Below are 27,303 nucleotides of genomic sequence, written 5' to 3' on the forward strand. Positions count from 1 at the left end.
CGCTGGAGCCGAAGAAAGCGTGCGGCACGCGCTCCGTTTTGCAGCGTTACTTCCTCTTCTCATTAGAGACGCCCTCAGCCAGGTGTGCCCGTAGGAACAGTCCTGTCCTCCCCTCCTCTGGCTTCGCCGTCTCTCTCATTTCTCTGACTGTGTGTTATTTTTTGTTGTTGCTGCTGTTCTCTTATGCCTCCCACTGCTCTCCAGAGGGGCAGCCGGCTTCTTTGTGCGCGGAGGGAACTGTCTGCTGCAGAGAAGGCTGGTTCCATCCGTTCACCATCTCCATGAGTAGCGAGCGCTGTGCTTTGGTGGCTGCTGCTCTTCCTGACTGGCCACTGCACTGACCCGTGTGGTGCTCGAGGCCAGGGCAGCACATCCTCTTCTGACAGCCGCGGTCGCAGGGAGGGGTAACCGGGCAGCATCTGGGCAGGGCGAGTGTGCAGAGGTGCCGAGGGCTCACGGGGAGATTTCTGCAGGTGTTTGAAAATGCCGTTGAGGACTCACCTCTTCGTTTCCTCACTCCTCTAGTCAGCATGTCTTCAGCACCAACGAGGTTCCAAAAACAAGCCACCAGCAGCCATTGGGAGGAACACACTACCCATCAGTGTTTAAGCCGCTGGTACCCCACTGGGAAGCTCTGTAGCAGGCTACCACCATGGTGAGGCCTCCCACGCCACACCCCCCCAAACCCAAGCTCCTTTACCCTAAAGTGAGGGGGCCATGCTCCCAGCATCCAGAGCTGTGGCCTCTCGTCCATCGAGTCCTACGCAGGGCGAGGACCAGGGTCAGGCCAGGGAGATACTTACCATCCCCCCTCTGGGTGAAATTGAGTGGGGCTCCGCCCAATTCACTCATCAAGATCAATAATGTTCAATAGTCAACAACATCAAAATTCACGCAGAAACTTCGAGATGAACAGAATCTCAGCTTCTTCAATACAGACAGGACTGATGGGGAGGGGTGCAAGGCAGGACCGATGCGCAGGCAGATCAGACTCTGTCTTTGCTGATATTCCTGATATTTTGTTCATCGTGGATGGTTTGAGTTAATTTGGATTATTTTTAAAAAATTGTATTTTTTATTGATTTCAGAGAGGAAGGAAGAGGGAGAGAGAAAGGGAGAGAGAGAAACATCAATGATGAGAGAGATAGATCGGCTGCCTCCTGCATGCCCCCTACTGGGGATCAAGCCCATAAACTAGGCATATGCCCTTGACCAGGATTGAACCCGGGACCCTTCAGTCCGCAGGCCGACGCTCTATCACTGTGCGAAACCGGTCAGGGGGGATTATTTTATAATCAGGCGTTAAAATCTTGATCGTGATGACTGAGTCTGGGGGTGCCCCTTGGATTTTGCCGCTCTCCCGCCGCTCTCTCTCCCCGATGCCCATGTCACCTCTCCGCCTAGGAGGTCCCATAGCGTATTTCACCTGGAGTCTGATTTGGAGAAATTAAGTTATTTTAAAACCCACAGCTGACTGGACTTGCTGGGCTCTATCCAAAACATCCCCCAGAAGACAGCTGCAAATACCAAGCCCACGGCAGCTCCAGCTGGCACGGTCTTCGCGTGGTTGTGTGCCGTGTGGGACATGGGCTGCACTGCCGAGCGGTGGAATGCTAATAAAATGTGTGCAATCAATTGCGTTTTAAAAGCATCATGGGAGACTGAGGCTGCTCTTTCCAGAAACCCTGTGAGGAATAGTTTGATAGAGTAAGAAGGGGAAAAAGCATTTAACAATGAAATAAAAGTCACTCATTTGAGTCTTATAAGTCCAGACGGTAGTATATGGGGCTTCTTTCGAGCACATTGCGTTTTATGTGAGTGGCATATGCCCGGACCCTCCCCCGTAAATCAGCTGCACAACTGTGGCCGAGTGGCCAGGGCCTCCCCTGCTGTCAAGTCCCTGGTACCTGGTGGGGCACAGCCACGTGATGTGAGATCAGCCAATCAGTTGCGCTCAGGCGTGGCTTTGCTTTAGAAATGAGTTGCTTGGAGAAAAAGGCCCATGTGGGGGTCCATTTTTCTAACAGTGGTCAGAGCTGACACAGGCAGGCAGGCAGCAGGTCCCTGGGGCAGCCGCCCCTGTCGTGGGGCTCTGGGAGTGTCCCTCTAAGGCAGTGGTCCCCAACATGGGGCGCACGCCCCACAGGGGGGCAATTGGAGAATGAGTTATTAACAGCGAATTTTTTTGCATTTCTTATGGTTCTAGGGGCCTCATATGCAACATATAAACATATTGTGACATATTTATGCATGTCAGGTCTCTATTATATATTGTGAAACTGTATTTGATATTTCTTCATGTCACTTCATATTATTCTTATTTTTTAACAGTTTCTTAGTGATTTCTTCCTCAGTACTTCAGCTGTCCTTTCATTCTTTCGTTTTTCTCTTTCACGGATGCCATGTTCTTTGGAAGCTTGTTTAGACCAAGTTCCTGGCCTTTTCGGCTTCCTCCACGTGACGAGGAGTCACTTTTTGAATAATAGGAATTCTATGTCACGGGGGGTGGGGGGGGCATTCGGATATCAGAGACGCTTGGGCATGGCCAACAAAAGGTTGGGGACCACTGCTGTAAGGCACACAGAGAAGCGACGTAAAGCCAGCCACCACGTTGCAGAAGTCCAGGGCGCCATCCATACGGAACAGCAATTTCCAGACTTTTCCATTTGATGGCACACGTTAATTACTAAAATTCTGTGGCACACCAAAAAGTGTATTTTTTTTTGCTGATCTGACCAAAAAAAAAAAAAAGATGTAATTTTGATTTGTTCACAACGGACGGCTATTGTTGTGTTGACTATTGTCATTTAAAAAAATATATTTTTATTGATATCAGAGAGGGAGGGAGAGGGAGAGAGAGAGAAACACCAATGATGAGAGGGAATCATTGATGGGCTGCCTCCTACACGCCCCACACTGGGGATTGAGCCCACAACCTGGGCCTGTGCCCTGACGGGGAATCGAACTGTGACCTCCTGGTTCATAGGTCAACGCTCAGCCACGGAGCCGCGCCAGCTGGGGTGTTGTCATTTTTTACTTGAGAATCTGAGGGGAGAGAGGTCAGTGCCACTGACTAAACAGCGGGTGTCGCATGTTCCACACTCTCCTGGCCCGTTGGTGGGGAGCCGCCGATGGAGAGTAAGGGGAGCAAGGCCCACAGCTGCATGATGTCTGTCCCTTCTGAAGCCCATCTGTCTCCTCGCAGCGCCTCCTCTGGGTCAGTTCTGCTCTGCGCCCCGTCCCGGCTACGAACTCGGGGCCCCCCACTGTCCACTGACACGGGCTCTGGATGAAAAGCGAGGACAAAGGGACCACGTTCAGTTCTCCTCTGACTCCCTGCGGTGCCTACTGCAGGAGCCCTGTGCCGGATCGGACGTGGCGTTTTGAACGTGTTTCGCGCTCAAAGGCCGCATGTCTGTGTAAAAGGTTCGCTCTGCAGCTCGCCCCGGTGGAGGGGGTGATATCAGAGCTGAGGTGGCCGCTGTGCTGCCGACCGAGCAGAGGCAGAGGTGACTGTCACACATCGGGGACGTGTGGGCCCGTGAGCTGTCCCGGTGCTGAGTGAGCACTGTGGGCGGAGAATTCCATTCATTCTCACCACAGCCCTGGCACAGCCGACACGTCTGGACGCTCCAGTTTATGGAGGAAGAAAGGAGCACGGAGTTGGAAGGACTTGCTCAAGGTCAAGGACCCGGGTTGGAATCCAGCCCCCAGACTCTGGGTCCCCCGGCTTATAGGACCCTGAATTCTGGATGAGGAGGGGGCAGGGATAACACAAACTCTGGGTCCCCCAGCTCACAGCACCCGGGATCCTGGACAAGGAGGGGGCTGGGGTAGCACAGGCTCCAGGTTACCTGTTCCAACGACCAGTGCCTGCAGTGCGCATGCTTGCACACTCCCAGGGACAGGGGACTCACTCCCTAACAGGCAGCCGGTGCCATCAGCACTCTCTAAGGCTGCGGCCTCCATGTGGGGAGCTTGTGGGGCGGGTCTGAGCAGAGGTTTGTGCAGTGAAATCCCTTTTCCCTGTGGCACCCACTCATCTGCGACTCCACGCAGGGCTTCGAGGAGTTGGGTCCCACTGCCATGGGGTGGTCAGAGTGCCTGATGGAGACATGGGGCAGGACCTGTCCCTAAGCCGGTCTCTCCGTCAATATAAAGGCTGTGAATTTTTCAGACGAATCTCGGGTTTTACACGGATCCCTGTGAAACCCCTGGGAGAGGTTTAGTCATGAGCCCGTGTGTTTTCTTGGCTGTGGGGCTGCCCCTTGGCGCTGGGGAAAGGCTCCGAGCTCTGAGCGGAGAAGGCCCGCCTCCCACCCAGGCAGACAGGCGCGGGTTCGCTTCCTGTTTCATTCTGTTCACACGCTGTGTGACCGCGGGGAGGTTTCTTACACTCTCTGGGCCTCAGTTCCCTCAACTCGAAAAGGGGGATGGCAAACCCCTACCTGTTTGGGAGTGCTCCGAGGATCAGTAAATGAAAACATGGGTGTAAACGACATTCCATGTGGCCTGGCTCTGGGCAGGTGCCCGGTGAAGGCTGCTCACTTACCTGGCAAGGACCGCAGGTGTGTGGAAGCGCTTTGCAAGTCTGCAAGCCTGCATTTCCGAATGCCACGGCCCTAGACGGCCCCGAGGACACTGAGCAGGTGAAGGTGAGAGGCGTGAGCCCTGGGCCCTGGGTGAGATGCCCTGACTGTGACCACGTGCAGTCTGTCGAGATGATTACCTGGACTCGTGTTTGTTCTTGGATGCAGACACTCCTGCAGGAGAGGGGGCTCTGGACTTGAGGAGGGAGCTGTCCCGGCTGTCTGTTGTGCTGAGCAGAACATCACCCCTCACCTGCAGGCTCTCACCCTGGAGGCCGTGTGGCCAAGGGGAGCGAGGTTGACCCTCAGACCAAGCAGACCTGAGTTCAAGGTTCACCTCTACCTTCACACTCAGGTTTTCTCCCCCCAGATTGTGGCTGCTACCTCCTCCTTCTAATTCTTCTTTGACCATCTCTGTTTAAAATTCGGTTCACCCACAAACTCACAGAGGCCCCCCACGGAGGCCCAGCAGTTGTTTTTTTCCGTCGTCCCCAAACTACCCCTCATCCTGCCTCCAGCCACGCAGCACTGAAAGAGCCCATTCAGGGCCCGCCTGCCGACCACCTGGGAGCACCTGGAGGCGAGGACAGAGCCTCATTCATCGCGTCTCCAGCGCCCGGAAGGATGCCCGGCACCGTGAAGTCGGCCATACATTTTTGCTGAATTAATGAATTGAAAATAAAAACAAAATCGAAACCAACTGGCTGGGTGCTAGGAAGCGTCCTAGACTAGAGGAACGAGAAGGGACCTGGCGGGCCAGAAAGAAGCTGGACAGGTGAGTCCCACCTTCCACCCAGGCCCACCCACCACGGCCTTGGCCCTGAGAGGCGCCAGCTCCACCGCCTGGACCGGATCAGGCAGGGTCCTGTTCCTCCTGCCGCACTCTGCGGCCAGAGGCCCCGGCCCTTCCGCCTCCCTGTGGCTCGGGGCTGGGCCTGCCCCCAGGACAGGGGCCTCCAGGACCGGAGGAGGGACTCGGGTCCCCAGACAGGCCCCCCTCTGGCCGCATCTTCAGACAAAGAAGAGGAAGGCTTTCTCAAAACACGTGCCTCCCGGGCCAGCCTCGCTCCCTGCAGATTTTCTGTCTCATTTGTTCGCCCCGAGGGACGTGAGGCGCTCATTCTGCTTCAGCGACACTTACAAGAAGCGTGAGAGGAAATAAATTTGCCGCGGACATTATACACCAGGCGAAGTAATTAGGGGCCGGCTGCTGTCCTGGAAGCAGCCGAGGTGCTGAAATACACTGGTGCCTGGGGCTGGGGAGGAGGCAGGGGAGAGGAAGGAGAGGAGGGTGGGAGGAAGAGGGGGAGAGGGCAGGAACGGGGGGGGGGGGGGGGGGGGGATGGGAATAGACACCATGATCTGCGCGCCCAGCAGTGAGCCAGGTTCCTTACTGATTCGACCTCATTCGATTCTTGTGAAATGAGTGGGATTGCCCTATGGAACCTCAGAAGCCATAGGCTGGACATCCAAGGAAGAATGAGGCACCAGTGGGCACCGCCTGGAGGTCCGGGTACAGAGAATGAAGCGCCACCCACCCAGGGCCCCACCCGCCCGGCACAGCCACCACCCACAGGGTGCACAGGAGCCTCTGTGGAGTTCCAGAGCCTTCTCTCCAGGGAGCGCTCTCCTCTCTGGACCGCTGCCCGAGAATCCAGCCGCCTCGGCCTCACGCATTCTCAATTCCAGCTCCAGACCCAGGGCCCACCGGCCGGCTTCGTCCTGCTCCCTGCTCCCCGGTCTGGGGACTTCCCAGTCGGACCCAGGAGCGTGCGTGGGGCTCCCCTCGCGTGCCCTTTTCTCAGACTGCTGCCCCGCAAGGCCTGCTCTCATCTCTGAAAACCCTTCCCCCGTGTATATGTCCGGGGTTTGACTTCTTTAAGTGGGAGGATGAGTCTGGTCCGTGTTTCTCCACCTCGGATGGAGGTGGACATTCTTTCCCTTAAAACATCTGATTACCCGGCCGGCGTGGCTCAGTAGTTGAGCATCAACCTATGAATCAGGAGGTTACAGTTCGATTCCCGGTCAGGGCACAGGCCTGGGTTGTGGGCTCCATCCCCAGTGTGGGGCGTGCAGGAGGCAGCTAATCAATGATTCTCTCTCATCATTGAGGTTTAAATCTCTCTCTCCCTCTCCCTTCCTCTCTGAAATCAATAAAAATATGTGTTACACACGCACACACACACACACACGCATCTGAGAGCTTCCAAATAAAAGCCTTCAGAAACCGCCCTCCACCAACTGGAGGGACATGTCAGAGCCAGGGTGGTCTGTCCCCTGATGATCCTCCCAGACTCTTCGGCTCTCCCCTCGCCCCGCCGTGGCCTCCAGCCGCGCACTGTCAGGGCTCCCGAGTCTGCCAGCACGTTGGCACCTCTGTGCTGGGCCTGAGCAGCTCCCTCTGAAGGAACGTCCCCTTTGAGAGCAGTTCCCTCCGCTCTATGTATGAAGGATCAGGATTAGACAAAACAGCCCGGGCAGAGTGGGGGGGTGGGGAAAGGCTTTCTAAGCAGCTGACCTGACACTGGTGTTCATCGCTCAGCACGGAGTTGGCAGGGAGCCCGGGGAATGGAAATGGTCACGCGTGGCACTGTTGGGGCCTCACCCCTCCGTGGACGAAGAACTAGGTGTCCAAGGGTTGGGACCTGGGGTCACAGGCCTGAGATGTCACGCCCAGGCCCCTGTGTGGAGCCAGGCCCTGCGGCCACGGCTCAACTCCCCCAGCTGCCGACTCCTACCCCAGAGCAAACCATCTGCTATCTATTTGCTTGGCCAGAGGTGACATTGCACTGCATTTCCTGGCTTGACCTCTGAGCTCTAAGGTAGAACTGGGGCAGAGAAGGGAAACTCAATGCTTTGATGGCTCCTTGGGAGAAAGCAAATCTATCCGCAACCCCTGGCTGAGCGGGAAGGCTTGCTCAGGAGGGAGGTTTCTCCACTCAGAGACCTGCTCTTCTCAGGACACATTTTAATTTGCAAGTCAAAGGGAGAGAAGGGAACTCCCGGTGAGGTGTTCACAGCTCAGTCCTCAGTGCAGAGAGCACTGCCAGGTGGAGTGGCTGCACTCAGCCTCAGACCAGACAAGTCCCGGATGAGCAGGCTTCCAGGATGCAGGAGGTCCGGGGGGTCGGCACACTCACGCTCAGACCACTCCTCTGCCCACGGGGACCTCCTGGCCTTTGCGAGGTCCCCGACTCTTGTGTTTTCCCAGCTGAGCAGTGGGGACTCGGACCTGAAGATCTTGGGGGCTCCGACCAGCCGGCATGTTTGTGAGGGGCTTAGGCCCTTTTATATTCTCTGTGTTCCCCTTACTCCTGGCAACGCCCAGGGGATCAGCCATGACTCCAGCCTGCCGGGCCCCACACCCGGGCTTCTCGCTCCTTCACCTTCCTCCCCGCACAGCAGCCAAGGGTCGCAGCGGACCTTCACCCACTCTGCTGCTGGGGTGGGTGCTCTCAGCCCCGGCTACCCGCCCCCCCAACCGGGGCCTGGCCAAAGCGTGCCGGGGACGTCGGAGCATCCACAGGGCACCCACGCCTTCACCTCCTTCTCCAGCTCAGCGCTGCATGGCCCCAGCCGTCAAGGTCAAAGGTTGCCTGCGTGGCTGGTGTGTGAAGGACACGGAGCTGCTCCCCATTTGGCTGTCATTCTCGTGGGCCCAGTGTCTTGGTCTGGATCTGCAGAGGGCAGGCGACCTGAGCCCATGCCCCCACCATAAGCTCCTAACACGACAAAGGAACCCACTGTATAGACCAGAAGAAAGACCTGGAAGGGAGTACAATGGCGCGTTTCATGTCTGCCCTCCGTGGCGCTTGCATTAAGCGGAGCCTAAGTACCAACAACCGTGCCAAGCTCTTAAGGAAGCAGGAGAAGCTGTGGGTCTGCTGGCCTCGGGCGATCTGGGAGGCTGACCTCTCCCTGACATTCATGCTGCGATGTCACTTTTGTAATTACCTTCCGATAACATGACTCAGTTGAGTAAGGCCGGCCCTTGGACCGCACCCTGCGTGGAGGCCTGGAGTAGGACAAGGGAGAAGCCAACTCCTGGGCCTGACCAGCAGCCAGGGAGCTCCCACAGAGACCAGGGAGCCGGGAGGGGAGCGTTGGCCAAGCTGAGGGCCCGGCCGGGGGCTCCCCGCCTCTGTTTAAGGCTGGCCAAGCTGGTCCTCACCGCTCCCTCACCGCTCTCTGCAAATCCAGGGCCCGGAGCGCTAAACCAGGAGGTTGTTCAAAGGAGATGAAAGGACATAAAAATAGCGTTAGATTTCCCAGCACAGAGAGGCCTGTCAGGGCCGGGCACACAGAGGGAGCTGCTCTGAGACGATCATCAAAATGAGTCACCGTGCCTGCGGGATTGTGTGGCCGCCTCTCCAAAGGCAAAACCCGGGCTATTGTTTGTGTCAAAAATACTCCTGTGAAGAGGCTGCGGGAGTCACGAGGTGCTGGTGTGCCAGTGTCTGGAGGGGGAGGAAAGAGAGAGAGAAAAAGAGCCCATAGCCTCATCCTGTAGGGGAAGAGGGTGAGCAAGGAATAGCGCTTCAGGGCAGGGTGGAGGAGGGGCGGATTGTGGAAAGGGGGTGAGTCCCCGAGGCCGCGTTTGGGTCCCTGCTCCACCACCAGGGGGGCCCCCCCGCACCTTTATTAACTGCGATAATTACCCTACCAGCCACTTTAAGTGTGATAGTCGCTGTAAACAACAGTGCCTTGAGGGAGCTGGGCGGCCTTGAAGATGTCACTGGTCCTCTCAGAACCTCAGTGTCTTCTGGACAGTGCAGGTGCCCGTCCATCCCTCCCCAGGTGGTGGAGGAGTAGATCAGCTCACCAGGGCTGCCATAACCAAGCACCACGAACTGGGTGGCTGAGGAAACAGGAGGTTATTTTCTCACAACTCTAGAGGTAAGATGTCTGAGACCAAGATGTCACCAGGGTCGGTTTCCTCTGAGGCCTGCCCCCTTGGCTTGGGGATGGCCGCCGTCTTCTCCCTGTGTCCTCACGTGGTCTTCCCTCTGCGGGTGTCTGCGTCCCAACCTCCCCTTCCTGTAAGGACCCCAGCTATGCTGGGTTGGGTCTCAGCCATATGCCCTCCTTTTACCTGCATTCTCTCTTTAAAGGCCCTGTTCACAAACGGTTGCATTCTAAGGTCCCCGAGCTTGGAACTCAACACGGCACTTTTGGGGGGCACAATCCAGCCCATGTCGGGAGTATGAGAACCGGGGGTGAAAGCGCCAAGCTCCTAAGAAGGGGTCGGTGTATGGTAGTTGAATTAAAGAACAGTCACTGAACAGTCAAACTCAGGACAATATTTATCGAGACCACGTTACACCGGCCACAGGGAGAGCACTTTCCCTTCCTGTGTCATCTCACTTAAACCCTCATGACAGACCCGTGAGCAGGTAATAGTCTGATCTCCATTGGATGACTAGCGACTGAGGCTCATACAGACCAGGACAGGAAGTTGGCCAATGTCACATAGTAACTAGTGAAGCCAGAGCCCCAAACTCCCTGTGTCTGGTTCCAAAACCCAGTGCCCCTAATCTTCCCACCGGCTGGTTTTCCAGAACGACCAAGGGTCAACGTTAGAGTCGGAAAGGTGACCTGGCATCGAGCCCTTCACTTCTCCTGGAGCCTCTTTTTCATGCCTGAGCCCTTCAGAAGCATCTTGTCAACCGAAGCACTCGCCCCCCACTTGCACTCCTCTGGTGATGGGGCGCTCACTCCCTGCTGAGGCAGCCTCCCCAACCTGGACAGCTCTAATGAGCGGTGAAAGTCCTGCTTCCTGCAGGCAAATGGATTGATCTCAAATTCAAATTCAGTCCCGAGTAGACTCCTCCTTGATTGTCACTTCCAGGGGAGGAATCTCTGACAAGTTCCCGTTGCTCTGAGAGGTAAAATAGTCATAACTTTGCCTCCTTCGAAACTGCCAACAGCGCCAAGAGAATCAAGACTGAAGACTGAAATTGCTTTTCTCTCTCCTCCCCGACGCAGTCAGCAGGGAGCAGCGGTTCTGCGGGCTCTTCGGGCTCTTCGGTCGGGGCTAAATTTATATTCACTCAGGTGTCGCCGGCCTGTGCTTTCTCGCGTTCTCTCTGATCAATGCGCTCATTAGAGCGCCCAGGCTTGGCGATAGATTCACCTCAATGCGTGTCCCCTCAGGCTTCAATAGCAGGGCTCCGAGACGCTAACGAGCTGCAGAGAAATGAAAAGCAGAGACTCCCTCTTTCCTTCCAGGGTCCTGCACGCGTTCCTCCCGCCCTTTAGAAATGGCTGGCTGGGCTGTACTCGCTTTATTTAGGAGCGCTGAGGGGCACATCAAGGAAGGAGGAGGTTGGGACAATATTTGCAGGGGGCAGACGTGTGCAGGGGGGCCCTTGTTCATTTGTTCCAAAGCAGGGGACCCTCGAGCGACACTTAGGTCTGTTTTTCGTAGCTTGAAGATTTGTTTGGACACTTGCAACCAGAGCGTGCCTGTGTGACTTTTCCCTAATGAGTTTCCTTTTGCAGTCCCTTCCTAGCGTCTGCACACATGCTTGTGGATTGTCACAGTTCCAGCTGGAACCGGACAGTCAATGGACTATGCAACCGAACAATCAATGGGGTCCGGCTGCCTGTCACTACTTGAGCCAACAAAGCAGAGACAGGGTTGCATCACACATGAGCGTTTAGTCCAGTCCTGCCGGCAGCGTGGGAGCAGTGGGTCATCCACAGAAATCTGCTCTGCACCCCCACAAGTCAGCTGCTTATATTGCGTAGAAGGATGAAGATTACCTGGGAAGTAGGCAAAGGGCGTGCCAAATGGGCAGGTAACAGGTCTGCAGATTTACAAAGGCCTGCGGGTGTGCAAAGGCTAGGGGTCCTCAAAGGGCTGGCGGCCCTGGTTTCTGCAACAAGGTTGGTCATCTGTCCGTGATCACAGGCAGCTCCCTGATGGGGAGGGGGCGCCGCACTTCCAGGTGAGCTCCCAGGTCCCGCATGCAACTCCCAGCCAGGTTAGGATGCGTCTTCTTTACTCAGAACAAAACAGTCACAGTTAGCAGAGCATGGTGAACATTTCTCACAGTTCTAGCTGGCCCCACCATTCTCTTCCTGCCCCTGCCACAACCACAATATGTGTGTCAGGTTCCAACTGTTGTCTGCACTGAACAATCTATCATGTGTCTTTATATGTTGTTCCACTTCTGTACTCACATCTTGTTACGAAATACTCTATGACCTAGGGGTTCTTAACCACACCCATTAGATTATTTTTTCTTCACTCCCCGCCACCCCCATAACCGACTCCGTGCATTTTGCTATTTTCTTTCGTGAAGCTCGTTCTTCAGCTTTGAGCCCCCTGGGTCTGTTCGCTGGTTCAAAGTTCATGAACAGCCCGATCAGTTGCTGTCTACACTGTGTGTGCAAGTCTTAAAAAGCAGAGTTTAGCCACTTACCACACACCGGCGCAAAATATGCACCAATTTCACTGCCACCGTACTAACACCAAACGCGGAATATTCCATACCTCACTAGAGCTTTACCCAGTGGCCTTTACGTGTGTACAGTTATTTGTTTTTACAGCCAAATGCTATCACCCTTCAGAGCCTTCAGCACCTACGGCTAGTGTGGGTGCCAGCTGTATTATTTGAAATCAAGCCACTGCCATGATCTGCGCTGCGGACTGGATGCCGCGCTGCGTATACTAGGTCGTGGCTGTGCGCTCATCTCTGCTTTTGCCATGAGCAGTCAGGATGGGGAACGGCTCTTTCACGCAGAAATTGCACGTTTGCCCTGGGGTGGCCGCCGTGTTAGCAGCTGCAGCGGTCATGCTTGTTGGAGGCGGGGAAACGGAGGCACCAGCTGGCGGGCTGTCTTTTACTTCGTGGGGAGCTGGTCCAGGGCTGCTTGCCCCCGACGTGCAGGGCCTGCTCTGTTTTCTTCGCCGAAAGTGTAATTGTCCGCAATTCAATGGCCAGGCTGGGCGTGGGCCGTGTTCTCCTGCGACCGCTGCAGGCATCGTGTTTCAGCAAAGAAGGGAGCGGGGCTGAATCAGCTTCTCAGGCACACAGGCGGGGAAGTCGTCTGTGAACTCTGGATGCTGTGAACAGTGCCTCTCACTGGCCTCCCCCCGCGCCTACGTGCGGTCGGAATAATAGCCGGGTGCACCGTGTGTCCCGGCTCAGCTCAATGCCGCGGCCTCACAGGTCCTTTCTCAGTGCCCTGCCGCCCCACTCCCTCCCGAGGCAGCTGAAGGCCACGGAGTGTCAGGAGCTCATCGAAGGCCACGCTCGCAGCACGTGGTGGAGCGGAAGCCCAGTCCCCGTCTCTCTAATTGCCCAGCCGGTCACCTACCTGCAGCCCCGCACGTGGCCTGGGAGCCAAGCCCAGCAGGGGCACCTCATGCAGGCTGTCGCTGCCCAGCAGGAGAAGCTGGGCTGAGAGCTGGAGTTCCTGGCCCCGGTCCCAGAGTGACAGGCTCCCCACACCTTCCCTCCAGAGGCCAAATGTTATCACACACCCCACCCGCCCCCACCAGGGGCGCAGCTTAATCCCCCCGCCTCTTTGATTGTGGGCTAGACTTCGGCACTTGTTTCCCAAGAATACGGAATAGAAAATACTGGGAAAACCTGGCCACGCCACCTCCACCGCGTGATCAATGTCCTTTCCCCGGGTGACAGCTTAGGTCAGCGATTCCCTTCTCCATCTCCTGGCCACATGATTACTGAGATTCTGTGGTGCATCAAAAACTTTTTGCTGATCTGACTAAAAAAATGGGTATAATTTTGATTCATTCACACGAGGTGGCTACTGTGTTGGCTGTTGTCATTTTTTTTGACAGCCTAAGGGAAGAGGTCAGTGCCCTCGACTAAGCAGTCAGGTACTGCATGTTCTAACGATTCTTGAGGCACACCCATTGAACATCGCTGGACTAAGATGATATGAAAATACACTTCCTAATATCACGCAGCCAGAAGCACACTTCACCTCCGTGATGCCGTCTCAAAAACCTATAACTCCAACCGAATCAGACAGATCTACATGGAGAGGCAGCCCAGCCAGCGTGGCTCAGTGATTGAGCATCAACCTAGGAACCAGGAGGTCAGGGCACAGGCCCAGTTTGCGGGCTCGATCCCCAGTAGGGGGCGTGCAGGAGGCAGCCGATCCATGATTCTCTCTCATCATTGATGTTTCTATCCCTCTCGCTCGCTCTCTCTGAAATCCATAAAAATTTTTTAAAAAATAAGTAAATAAATGGACAAGCCGCCTGCAGAATGCAAGCCCAGCCTTCTTCCAGGCCGTCCTGAGCATGAACGAAGCGGCTTAGGAAATGGTCACAGGTCGGAAGAGACCAGAGACCCGACAACTGACGGCTGATTTCCACGTGGAAGCCAGCGCCAGGCAGATCTGCCCCTCCCCCGTCTCACCCACAGGCACCCAGCTCAGAGCCAGGGCTGCCAATCATCCAGGCTTTCCAGGGAGACAGAGCTGTATAAAAATCCTGGCACATATATTTTTATTGCAAGTTGGGTGCATAAAACGAGCCTCGTGGCAGCGCCTCGCAGCAGCCAGCACCGCCAGCCACTCCGACGCATTCTCAGCCTCACTGTAGGTTCCAGCTGCAGCAGGTGCGGACGTTTTGGAGGCTGTGGCGCGCCTGCGCCAGCAGAACCTGGCCTTGACCGTGCACAGTGCCCACACCCAGAAGGTGCCCTGTCCCGCAGCGACACCCTCTCGGCCTGTGGACAAGCATAGCTCAGACTTGGAGCTGTGCCAGTCAGAATAGATTAGTCCTGCCCTGGCTGGTTTGGCTCAGTGGATAGAGTGTCGGCCTGGGGACTGAAGGGTCCCGGGTTCGATTCCAGTCAAGGGTATGTACCTAGGTTGGGTGTGTCGAAGGCAACCAATCAATGTGTCTCTCTCTCGCATCAATGTTTCTCTCTCTCCCTCTCTCTCTCTCTCTCCCTCCCTCTCTCCCCTCCCCCCCACCACCACTCTCTCTCTAAAAACCAACGGAAAAATATCCTCAGGTTAGATTAAAAAAAAAATAGACTAGTCCTATTGGACTAACAATGCAAACTCTTAGGGGCTTCACAATGCGAAGCTTACTCCTCTCGTGCACCAGGTACATGGTTTGGGGGGGCGGGGGTGGTGGGGGTGCTCGGCCAGGAGCTGTGTTTCACACTGTCTTCCCCTCAGGGAGGCAGAGGGGACGGCCACCCTGATTCATGACCAGTGATTGGCGGGAGGAAGGAAGCAGGAGGGGTTGCTCGCTGGCGCTGGCGTGTGAGGCTCCCACCCAGAGGTAACATTGTCGCTTTCGCTCCGTTATTGGCCAAAGCCAGTCACGTGGACACACCTAGCGAAGTCAGCCCTGCAATCTTGCCGGAGGGCAGGGAGCTGAAAATAATTTGCGAAGAGTGCTAATTACTACAAAACACATTTACTAACCTCCCTTCCAGGCCTGGGAATAGCAGCTCTGGAACTGTTCCCAGAGCACAGCAAACGCAGAACAGACCCAGAGGCTTGGCTGGAAATACGCGAAGGAGAGTGATTCCAGGGTCTTTCACTCTGAAGGAGAAGTGAAGAGTTCTTGTAGTAGAAGGTGCATCCTCGAGTAGAAGGTGTGGCTAGCCCTGCGATTGGTCCCAGGAGGGCTGTCGGTCAGAGGCCAGGGGGTCTGGATAAGGGATGTTGGGGTCTCCATCATGAGACCTTTAGGGGGTGAGCAGAGGCTGATAGGAGGCCTGATGCATATCCAGGCCTGGATGCAGGACTGGAAAGCTCGGAAGGTTTAACTCCCCAGGCTGGCTAGAATGAGAAAAGGGTCTTTCCTCATGCCTCAGCCTTCATCATGCTAATCATTTTAGCGGCTTGGTTTACACGACTCCGTTTTATAGATTCCCTGCCTTTCCTGCTCTTCCCTCAGGGTGCTAAATGAACATGAATGGCATGAGGGATTTTTTGCTATTTTCAGGTATAATAAATATTATGAACATTTTGGTATCTTGTGGTCTGGTCTTTATTACCTTGTTAGTATTTTATTAATATAGGTATATGCATTTTAAACACTTAGTTTTTTAGTTATAGATATATATGTGTGTATACATAAATATAAAGATTATTTTATTTGATCTTTTTAATTGATATATTGAGGGAAAACAAATTTTGCCACACCAAAATATGCCTTTTGGGGATATTGATGATATTAAGCTGTTTATTTTTAAAAAACAAAAGACTAAGTGAGAATCTTTGGCCCGCCCTTTCCCTGCCTAATGGAATTTAGTTGGAAAAACCTGCTTCTAGATGCTGTCCTCTTAGCATAATATGAGCCCAGTGAGGCAGGCAGGGAGGAGCCACGCACAGTCCGCCTGCTGGACGCCCCTCTGCGTCCCATCGTTTCTGGGTGGCCAGCGGGAATGCGTGTGCCCCGTGTCTGCTCTTTCTTACCCCCCTGGAGTTGCCTACTCTCACTCTGAAGTGCCCCACCCTCGCCTCCTTCTTACGCCAGAATGCACTTAAGCCTCAACTGCTCCGTGTGTCTTGGGTCCCACATGCTTATGGACACCCCGTATGTACAGACATAATAAAAGCGGTCATTTTCTCCAGTAAATCTGTCTCCCATCGATTTGATTAAATTAGATTGTATTCCCAAGCCTCCCAGGACTATAAAGTCTCTTTGGCCCAATTAATCTTCCAGGAGGTCACTGGGGCATAATTCTCACCCCTCGGGAACGGGGGCTCACTCACCTGTGATCGGGTACAGGCAGTGGAAGGCTTGCCCCCTCCCTGTACCCCATGGCAACTGTAGGCCGACCCAGGGGCTGCAGGTTGTGCATAACAGGAGGTGGACCTGGAGCCCCTGGTATGGGAAGGGGAACAACAGCTGGCGTCTGAAAACTGAAACTAGAACTCACCCAGGCCCCCGCCCTTGGCCCACCCTGAATGGACAAGCCCTTCCTCCTACGTGTTCCAGAAAGATAGGGGTGGCACTGGGAGTCTTCACGCAATCCCTACGGACAACCAGCGCCCTTTGGCTGTTGTTCCAAAGACACACCTGGCACCCTCATTAGCTTCTTGTTCTAGCTTTTGCCCCAGTAACGTTAAGATTTATAACACAATTTTCCTCCAACAGGTTACAAGCCCTATTTCTAGTCTAAGCATATGCACTACCGCCCTGCTGACTTAGACCCCATCTCAACCTCCTCGCCTGGGCCTTATCTCCCTTCTGACAGAGCAAGCTCTCTGGGCTGACAGGAAACGTTGCCCCCTTTCAGCGGGAGACGGCTACAGAAGGGACCCTGCCCCCTCTTCCGTTAAAGAATTCAGCGCGGGGGGGGGGCGGTTAGGGGGGGTGGTAGGTAGGTAAACAGGCGTGCGCAGAGCAGGAGCAATGGGCCAGGTGCAGGGGATCGCCAGGTGGAGACCCCTGGGTGCCTAGCAACGGGCAAAACTCTGGGCCCGTGTCGGACACTCCTCAGACTTTCAACCCTGGAGACCGCGTAGGCCTCAGCTGTGTTTCGGCTCCAGCCCAGAGAAGCAGCTCAATCAGATGTAGAGACCGTGGCCGCCCTCAGGGCCAGCTGCATTCACTCGTGACCCCTGGCGCTGACCCATCAGTGGAGAGCACGAGGGGCACACCTGGAAGGCGGGTGAACGTTCCACTGGGATCGCCCCTGAGGCCTCCAATAAAAGCCCTCGGATGGAGGGCTCCCTCGGCTCTGTCCATGGAGCAGGCCCGTGCCTTTCCCACGGCCACTTTCTCCAGGGCGTCCTCTCTCTCTCCATCTTTGGTCCCTCAAGGTGTGTCTTCTCTCTCCTCCCCTCCCCTAAGCTCCAAGGCCCGTCTTTAGCTATAAGTTGTTTCCTGAACCCATTTCTTCTAGGGCTCAGGTCTACCTGTGACTTTCTAAGTAAACTTTCCTTCCTGATTCGAAAAAAAAGTTCAGCCAGAAAATGAGAAGAATGAGGGTAGCAGGAGAGTGACTTTTCCTCCCCAGCTGGGAAGGTCTCATCTTTTAGCGGAAAGACCTCTGTCTCTGGGCTTGGGGCTTCTCCCCGTAAACCCCCGAGCTCTGTAATCATACGTCTGCATCTCGCGAGTAAGCGTGTGACCCATTCTTTGGTGTTTGGAAAAGACCACGGTGTTTTCCGTCACAGAAACTCCCGGGGAAGTGTCTGGGGTGGATGCAGGAAGGGGTCATAGGGCTGAGTCCTGCTCCCCCCACCAGGCAGGCCTGTGGCATTGGCTCTCACAGAAAAGAGGAAAAAATCATCCCTGCAGCGAATATCCGCTTAGCGCCCATTGTGGCCTGCGGGCTGGAGAGGGGTCTGACTGTGGGCATCGCTTCTAAAGGGCAAAGTGAAGACAGAGAGGGAAACACAGACAGGAAGTAGCGGAGAAGGTCAGCATCCGCCGGGGGTGGGGAAGGGATCGGTGAGGCTCCTCGCCGTTCCTCCTGCTTTCTGGGCGCAAACCTGAAAAGCCAGGCCGCCCGGGCCGCGGGCTCCGCAGTCACGGGAGACCAGAGCTGTTCTGGGACACACCTGGCCCTTCGCGCTCTTAACCAGGCTCAGGCCAGGTGGGCGGCCTGCACGCACGGAGGCCAGGGCCACAGGGGCCGTGGCGCTGGTGGTGGGGCTGGGGGACTCGGCCCAGGTGGCCTCCCTGGAAGCCCGCCCAGACATCGCCCCTCACCACCCACTAGAATCACCTTCCCACCCTGCTCCTCCTCTCTCCACCCTGACCCTGACCCTGACATGCCCCCTACACACCCCCCCTCAGGGTTGGCTCCTTCTCCACCCTACATGACCCCGACATGCCCCTCTCAGGGTCGCCGCCTCCTACCTGCACCTTGACCTCTACATGCCCCTCTCAGGATGGGCCGCTGGTGACGGGGCCCAGCCAGGTTTAGAGCAGGAAGGACCGTCGGGGCAGGAGAGAAGGCCTCTGCGTGTCTTCCTCCTGCTCAGTACCCACGTGCACCTCTAACTACCCCAGCAGGAGTCACCTGGAGCACGGGCTCATTTACTCACGGCTTCCAGCTGGCGCTGCCCCATTTCCCCCATATTCCTAATTAGGGGAGGTCACCCGCCTCCGAATGCTGTGCTCCGGAGGGAAGATACCAAGCACCCGGCCGCCCTGGCTTTGTGGGCACCGTCCCTGCGTCTCCGAGGCTGTGCCCTCAGTTGTGACCTGGGAGACGGGAAGGGCGGATTAAAGGCTGGCCACGGGCTGCCTGGCTCTATTTAAATGACACCCTTTTGCTAAATGCCGCGATGGGGCATTTTATGTCAGTGTGGGGCACGTTATAAAAATCTAACACTATCTTCCTAGGCCAGTGATGGCGAACCTTTTGAGCTCGGCGTGTCAGCATTTTGAAAAACCCTAACTTAACTCTGGTGCTGTGTCACACATAGAAATTTTTTTGATATTTGCAACCATAGTAAAACAAAGACATATTTTTGATATTTATTTTCTATATTTAAATGCCATTTAACAAAGAAAAATCAACCAAAAAAATGAGTTCGCGTATCACCTCTGACACGCGTGTCAGGTTCGCCATCACTGGCCTAGGCTATGGTGTGTCCCTCATTTCGAACATCCTCCTGTGACCTCCCAGGATGTAAGATGCGTAGTCGATATTCTTAATAGTCAAACTGTCATGGGGTGCAAATGGCAAGCATCCTGGCTGACTCTGTTGACCGCCCTTCCCTGTTGGCTTTCACTCACACTGACAGTTAACAGGGTTTTTTTTAACACTTGCTCAGCACCAGGCATTGTTCTAACAGGTGACACTTTCCAAACACCCTCATCATAACCTGGCGAATCGGTGCTGTTACCAGTGTCCCATTTCACAGACGAGTCCACTGAGGCACAGCAGAGCAAGCACCACCCTCTGTCCCGAAGCTTCATGCCTCCTCCTTTCTCCCAAAGGCCAACCCCTGTCTCTCCTCTCAGCATTGCCCAGCGCCTCTATTTCGAGGCAGCTGCTATCTCTGTACAATTAGAGTCTTGCCTTTTCCCCCAAAACAAAAGCCCGAGGTTGGGGGGTAGGAAGATATGTACCCTTCTCCGTATGCATATAGAGTGGGGGCGGGGTCAGGCCCAGAGGGGACCAGCGACCCTGCCAGTAAGAGGGGTGATTGGAAGTGGGGTGTGCACTGTGCCCCCTTCCTCATCGTCACCCACGAACACCCCCGCGTCCCCCGCGCAGCAGCCTGTGCCACGGCGAGAGCTCCCTTCTCCCCCTGCAGACCTTTTCCAATTTCACTTCGTGAAGCTTTCATTTCAGCAATAAGTCTCCCCAGTGGCTGATGCCCCAGGAGCGTTTTCAAAGAAATGAAATCCGTGCTCACCAGGCTGAGAGACAGAGACGTCCTTTAGATTACAGACAAGAGGAGGCCCCAGCCATCCCATCCCCCCGAGTACATGCCCGCTGGCTCCCGTGCCAGCCTCCCGGGCGGGGGTCTGCAGGGTAGGTGGAGGGCCGGAGAAGGGCTGATCCCCGGCTCCTGGCTGGCCTCCCCCCATGTTTTGTGGGTGCCCACCCGGCCCTCCATAGAGCATGTCTGGTGGGAGGAGCTTCTCCCCTGAGCCCCATCTCCTCGCCCTGCAGAGGTGCCAATCACACCTGGCCCGCGGGTGCTCGCCACCACAGAGCCAGGAGCCCAGGGGGTTCTGGGAATGACCGCTGGATGCGGTGGAAACGGAACTTGAGAATCAACGCGTTCACTCAGTGAGCACGGGTGGGGCAGGCCCTAGGCCCAGTGGGGTGGTTTAGCTGCAGCCACGAAAACTCCATCCCTCCACTCAGAGTTTGCAGAATATACACAAACAGGCCTGGAGCTAGTCCCAGCTCAGACCCGGGCAGACTGGTCTTGTTGCTGCAGGCACAGCCCCCCTACTCTGGTTGCGGTGGCTGCAGGGCACCTTGGGAGACCCCACCGACGTGGTGAGGACTGTGGTAAAGGGTCCTGCTGACGGGAGACGCTTAGACAAATGGCAGAATGCATACCATCATGCAATCGTAATAATCCCTATTTATAGAGCCCCTGCCGTGTGCCGCCGCCCACCTGCCTGTTAGCTCTATTCACCCCAATGGCCCTCTGGTGCTTTCCGTTGCAGGGATGGAGAAACAGAGCCCTTTTGCCCAGCAACTGCAAAGGTGGCTGGACCCAGTGCCCCTGAAGTTCATGTTGGCCCCTTTCCCCAGCGAAGAAGTTGAAGTGGCCCGTTTATAGTCACACCAGAGCTAGTCAGCAATGGAACCTGTCTACTAGGTCCTGCTGCCTTCTCAGCAGCAAACTCAAGCCCAGGATGTAGTACCAGGACCCCAACGCCTGGGGCAGCCACACCTCCCCCAGCCCAGCGCTCGGAGGAGAGATTTACCCTCAGAAGCCGGCAAAGATGCGGGGGACCTCTGTAGATGCCAGTGAGTCCTGGTCTTGCTGCAGGAAGAGGGACCCGGGAGCAGAGACACTGGGGTGCATGGGAATGCAGAGGAAGCTCCCAGGACTGAGGAGACTCCCCAGAGGCAGGCAGGGATCAAATTGTGTTTGACCTTGAAGGCAGGCCCAGGAATGCAGGCTCCCTATCCTCCTCCATGTGCGGGCATGTGGATCCTGTGGAGTGAGGCCTGGCAGGGCTGGGTCTGTGGGCTGGAAGGAGCTCTGTGCTGGATCTCTGGAGGACAGACAGACAGACGGGCTGGATTTACACAGGGAAAGATCAGTGGCCCCATTGGAAGGGATGGGGAGCCATAAAGAATATTTAAATGTGGCCTGCTGCCATATGTGCACTCACTGCACTTATCATTCACCTGTTTTGTTCATGGATGTATCCCCAGGCCCTGAAATGGTGCCTGGGACTGGTACCCCTAATCAATAATCATTGAAAAGACATGTGGATACATGAACACGTAGGGGATGAGTTGGGGGGGGCGTCGAGAAGGAGAGCAGCCAGTCTCAAGGTTCCAAATGAGAGTTCTCAGAGGGCTCTTCCCCCAGCGTGGGCAAGGCCTGGGCATGACCCCCACCCAGGTGGGTGGCATCAGGGAAGCCTGGTTCCTGAGACCCAGCCCCAGAGACCAGAGGCCCAGATGGCGAGCAGAGGTCAGGAAGCAGTGCAGATCGGCCTGGGACCTCTGAGTTTTCCACGGGGGACAAGAGCCCAGCGGCATGGCTCAGTGGTTGAGGCCGACCTAAGAACCAGGAGGTCACGGTTTCGATTCTGGGTCAGGGCACATGCCTGGGTTGCGGGTCCATCCCCAGTGGGGGGCGTGCAGGAGGCGGCGGATCAGTGATTCTCATCATTGATGTTTCTATCTCGGTCTTCTCCCTTCCTCTCTGAAGTCAATATATACATGGATTTATATATAAATAAAACAAGGTGGGACAAGGTCCTCCAGGCCAGGCTACTTGGTCCCACGTCTGCCCTGGGCTCTGGAAATGACCCCCCACCCCCGTAGGCTGAGCCAGGCTTCCCAAACACGGTTCGTTCTTACCTTCAGAAGCTGTGGCTGTGTGACTTAGATGATAAGAGGGATGTGGCCTGTGTCACTAAGGATCTTATCTGGGGGACCGTTGCGATTATCACTGGAGTGGGAGTTTCTACTCCCATCTCGAGGGGAGAGGCCTGCTACTAAATGCCTGGCTGTGTCCCAGACACCCTGCCCCCAGCAGAGAACTCGCTGGCCCCAGATGTCAATCATGTGAGGCTTGAGCAGCCCTGCTCCGGGGTGTAGGTGCCGTTTGAGGGTGAAAATCTCAGCTCGTTCATGTTCAAATGCCCAGCCCCAGCTCAGAACTGGGCACAGGGTCAGAGTCCAGTGTCCCTTGCTATGGGTCAGCACCGTGTACGGGAGTGAATTCTTGCCTTCCCAAAGCCTGGGGCACGCAAGGTCACCTTCATGCTGCAAACATGGCCCCAGGCCCACGGGTGTCTGTAAACATACCTGTACACACAGGCATGGACACACAGAAGAGCTCACACATGCCCATGTGTCGCCAGAATCGGGGGACCTGCCTGCCCCCCAGCTGCTCACCCAGCCCCTGGCACCTCTTCTCTCTCTGCAGCCAGAACGCCCTGGGTGCAGAGCCCCGCAGAGGCCTGTGTGTCTCCGTAATTAATTTCACAGACTGAGCGCTCTCTCCTAGCATGGCCTCGTTACCAGGTTAGCAGTGCACCCCACAGAAAAGAGATCCTCCGGGCAATTGCACACGAGGCGAGAACAGAAGGCGAGTCAACAGCTGGGAAGTGAAATGTCAATTTTGACAACGGCACAAAGGCCCAGACGCGTGGCAGGCAGGCCTGCCTGGTGAAAGCAGCGCTGTTGGTGGCCATGGAAACGGAGCGGGTGGGCTGGGGGACAGCAGAGGGGGTGCACCAGCCATCCCCACAGGCAGTACCGGCCGCACAGGAGGGCAGGGGCTGGGACGGCCTGAGGCAAAGGCACACACTGCTGTCTCAATGGTACCTCCTCTTCTGGGAACCGGGGAAGCTAAAGAAGGAGTCAGTCGCATGGAGGTGGTACGGAGTTTTAGGGGGCGAGTTCTGGGAGAAGCTGGAACAAACATCACCTAGGATTCACTGGCCCTGGGCTTTGGGAGCCAAACCGAGTTACCACGCGCCCTGCCCACTCCTGCCCTGTGCAGACTGTCGTTGCGATTCTGCATGCTGGCAGGCTTCCCTTTAACGTGGCATTTATCACCCCGTAGACGGTCCCTGGTTACTCATTCCCCTCCTCGCAGGCTGCGAGGTCCCCCGAGCAGCAAGGCCTTACTCATGCGTCTCTCTCCAGTGCCTGGCTGAGTGAATGTGTAACGACGGAGTCAGTAACTCAATGAGCCGATGGACACGCTGCAATCAGGTGACTCTGGGGAGGCTTCGGAGGGAAGCAGGACAGAAGGTCAAGGGCCTGGCGACAGAAGGCCACGTGCACGGAGTCCGGGAGTTTGGGTTTTATTCAAGAGGCAGCACAGGTGCAAGTAGGGGGTGTCACGTGTTGAGTGGAGTGTGTTGGAGACACCCCGTCCCCCTCTCAGTGTGCGCACTGCAAACTCTCAAATTCCTAACCAACGCCCAGAATTGGGGGTATTGTTTGGGCTTGGTTTTCCACTGGGAAAAGGGCTGACCGTGGTGTGATGGTGAACCCCTCGCCCTGTCATCTCTCACCTCAGGCCTGGAGTTGGTCTCTGCTGGCTGTGCTTGAACTTGGCCGATGGGATGTGGTGAAGTATGGCACCTATTTGCTTTGTTTAACAATGGACAGGTTCTTTTGATTTTCTAAATTGTATAAATCATCCCATTCGATTGAATGACTGTCCCATTGATTGTTATCTTACTGGTCTTAGAAAGCACCTTTTTCCTTCACCTGGGAAGGACAGCAGTTATCCCAAGGTCAGAGGACTCTAGACCCAAAACTGTAATTTAGATAACATGCCTAAGTTTGACCCAGGTTACCCAAGGGCTCTAGATAATGTGTTTATAACATGCCGTTTAAACTGCTTTTTGCAAACTAGGTTCCTCATTCCAGACCCGAGGGCTCTAGATAATGTATTTCTGTCAATTCAGTGACCCCGAGACCCAAAACTATAATTAACACGCTTAATTCTGCTTCTGTAAACTGCTTCTTCCAAGCCAGGTTCCTCATTCCAAACCCTAGGATGTAATCAATACCTTTGTAATTTTTGCCTATATAACCTTGGAGCTGCGACCATCTTACTCGCTATGAGATTTGGGAATGGCCCCTCATAGTCCCGGACTGCAATAAATGTGACTCTTTAATTCGACTTCTTGAGGCGTCCCTCTGTGATTCGTGGGGTACATTACAACAATGGTTTCGACCTTGTAGCAGAACACGCATGTGGAAAAGATGGTAAGGGGTTTGCTTGGCTATTCCAGTCGGTTGCCGCTGGGAGGCAGGGTCCCTGATGTTCACTCTTGTTATGGCTTTTGGTTTTGCCCGTCTTCTGGGGTGCCCATGTGCTTATGGGATGGTTGCCCTGCCCCCAGCTCTTCTTGCAGAACCCCCCACCACCTCCCCCCAGCAACACGAGAGGGGCTGCCATGTGTGTGCACGTGACCACACCCCCGGGCTCTGGTAGATGGCTTGCACGTGGACATTTGAATGAAGCACCCCAGTCAAAGCCTTTCCCCGGATTTTTGGAAAGGAAACAGCCGTCTCCCTCCAGGTGGCTGGGACAGACGGTGTGGGAGCTTGAGGGCTGACGGCAGCTGGATGAGGAGCTGTTTTCTAAAGAGAAGCAGAGCCAGGAGCAGGCGCGAGAGCCCTGCTGGGTTTCGGGCTCCCGCTTCCAACATTCTTGAGGCCCCAGCGTCTTCCCATCTCCTGGTTCTGGGAACGACCCCCGTCTCTTCCCAGAAATTCCCCTTCTGGCATCCACTAGTTCCCGTGGATTCCTTCCCCTGCGCCCCAACTCATTATAACGGATAGGATCGGCTTTACTGTTCCATTGGGAGAAAAGCTGACATTTCTGCACGTTCTGACTTCGCCTCTAATTTTAGATCTCGACTTTGCAACCGTGACAAACCCACCGCAGCTTTCTTTGAGGGGTTTCCCTCAGAATGCAAGGGAGACCGGTGCTTTCTGGGTCTGCAAGATCGAGTCGCTCTGGTGGATCTTGCCACCATCCCCTGCCTCCCCATGCGGCCAGGAGCTCCCTTTCGCTGGCCAGCCCTGCAGGCACCTGGCCAGGAGTCACCCTTGGGAGACCGAATGGGCGGCTGCTGGAGTGAGAGAGACCCGTGTCTGAAATACAGCTCTGTGTGGAGGGGCTGTGTGAGCGTGCACATTACTACCTCTCCCACTCTCAGTGTCCTGATCTACAGAATGCGGCTGACAGTGGGCATCTGCCCTCTAGAACTCGGGGGGCGACCCAAGGACATGAGCCGTCATCTCGCAGGAAGCACTAGGCAGACGGCGGCTCGCATGGTCAAGAGTGTATCTCTTCTCCCTGGTTTCTCCCTTGGAGTAACGTCCGCTTACACAAGACCATGCTCTCTCCCAGCACATTCTGCTCTTATACCCCCTCCACACATGTCCGTGAACTCAACGTTTTAGTAGGGTTTTCCTGACCATCAGCTTTTAGATCTGCCCGGGGTCTATGTGTCCATCTTGCGTGACGTAACAGAAGTGTACCAGTCACCTCAGGCTTGTGCTACAGGAACGCATGACACCCGCCCCCACCCCCCCCAAGAAAAACCTTTGCAGATCACAGCAGAGGTTTATCTCTTGCTCACAGTCACGTCCATCTCAAGCTGCAAGTGGGGGTCATGTCTGCCCCACACCCTGCATTCCAGCCCTGGGGAGCAGCCCTGTCCAGGACACACAGACCCATGCAGAGGGGCAGGAGAGCTCGGGAAACATGAAAACGTGCATAGAGCTGGTGCACACCACTGCTCTCACTTCACTGGCCGGCCACTCCCACGTCCGTTCCATTGGCCAGAACAAATCGCACGGCCAAACCTTCTGTCAATGGAACGTGTAATGTCCTTGCAGAGGTGAATTCTAGAAAATATGGTGAACGAATAATAGTCTTTCACTGCAGGTTCTCCAGCTGGTCTCGGGGCCTCTCTGGCCGGACAGGAGGAACATACCGAACTTCCACGCGTGGGCCCCGATTCCCTCTGGGAGGGGGAGGGGGAAGGACGACCTGGTCTTTCCTCTGATGTGCTGTGTCTTAGGCCCCAGGACCTCTCACCCTAGTGACAGCCACCAGAGTCATTATTTCCGGCTGTCACCGCGATGTTCACATCGGGACAATTGGGAGAAAATAACCCAGCATCTGAGGTTGGTTTTCTCTGTGATGATTTTCCCCCATCTTTCAGCTTTTTGAGAATGAGTGTGTATTTATTGAATAAGAAACTAAAGAAAAGGTTTTTTTAATTAAAAAAATGAGATTAGTCTGGCGGCAAAGTGGAAGGCTGATTCCAGGGGAGAGGTTTGGGGCAGAGGCTCAGGGAGGACGCGGGTGAGGCTAAATCAGGGCAGTGGCCATGGGGGCTGAGAAGAGGCGGCAGATGAGCCTGGACTTGGGAGGACTGGTGACCCCGAGCGGTTGAGAGGGTGGCGTCTGTGGGCCGCCTGCCTGGGGCGGGCACCGAGGGACACGGGGCCCTGTCTGACCGGCGGAAGGAAAGGCGCCTCCCCCTGCGGAGGCTGCCGGTGTCACCTGGATGCAGGAAGGTCAGGCGCAATGGTCTCCTGGAACCCTCCCTGCCAACACCACCAACACCAGCGCCTCACCACCCTCTGCCCTGGTAAGTGGGCCAACAGCTAATTCCCAGACATCCTTTAGCTATTTGGAAACTGTCCTTGAATTGCCGCCATCTTGCTTTTAGAAAACAAAGCCTTGATGGACACCTGAGGAGTCATCCTCCCCGATCCCCTCTGCCCCCTCCCCCGAACTCCCCGAACCCTCCCCCCCCACACACACACACCCGCTTCCCTGTCATCGTGGGAGAAAGTGCACGTATAGACCTGCCTGGCTTCATGAAGGCTGTGTTCTCAGGCCTACGGGGCTGACTTCTAAGGGCATGACCTTCAGCAGGTCCAGTAGGTCCCAGAGACTTAGGGTCCTTATTATGTAAACAGAAACTGTAACACCCACTTCACAGGGTTTAGCAGTTCAGAAGACAATTGTTTTTGAAAATACCTTGACAATGACTAGCACGTAATTAGTAATTAGTATAATGACAGAGCTCTCCTGGCCAAGCCCT

The 27,303-nt window shown here is 55.4% G+C and overlaps 1 long non-coding RNA gene across 2 annotated transcripts; it reads right to left on the reverse strand.

Moving 5' to 3' along the window:
• Positions 1-15,091: 15,091 nt before the first annotated feature.
• Positions 15,092-16,444, reverse strand: LOC107182505. Of its 2 annotated transcripts, none has more exons than XR_001513219.1 (2): positions 16,311-16,444; positions 15,092-15,196 (listed from the first exon to the last, which is right to left on the reverse strand). It is a non-coding gene; the product is annotated as an uncharacterized LOC107182505 (long non-coding RNA). The 2 variants fall into 2 exon arrangements; XR_001513222.1 differs by having other exon boundaries at positions 15,092-15,367.
• Positions 16,445-27,303: the final 10,859 nt, after the last annotated feature.

The sequence above is a fragment of the Myotis davidii genome, unplaced genomic scaffold (assembly GCF_000327345.1).
Source record: "Myotis davidii unplaced genomic scaffold, ASM32734v1 scaffold30, whole genome shotgun sequence".
Lineage (NCBI taxonomy): Eukaryota > Metazoa > Chordata > Mammalia > Chiroptera > Vespertilionidae > Myotis > Myotis davidii.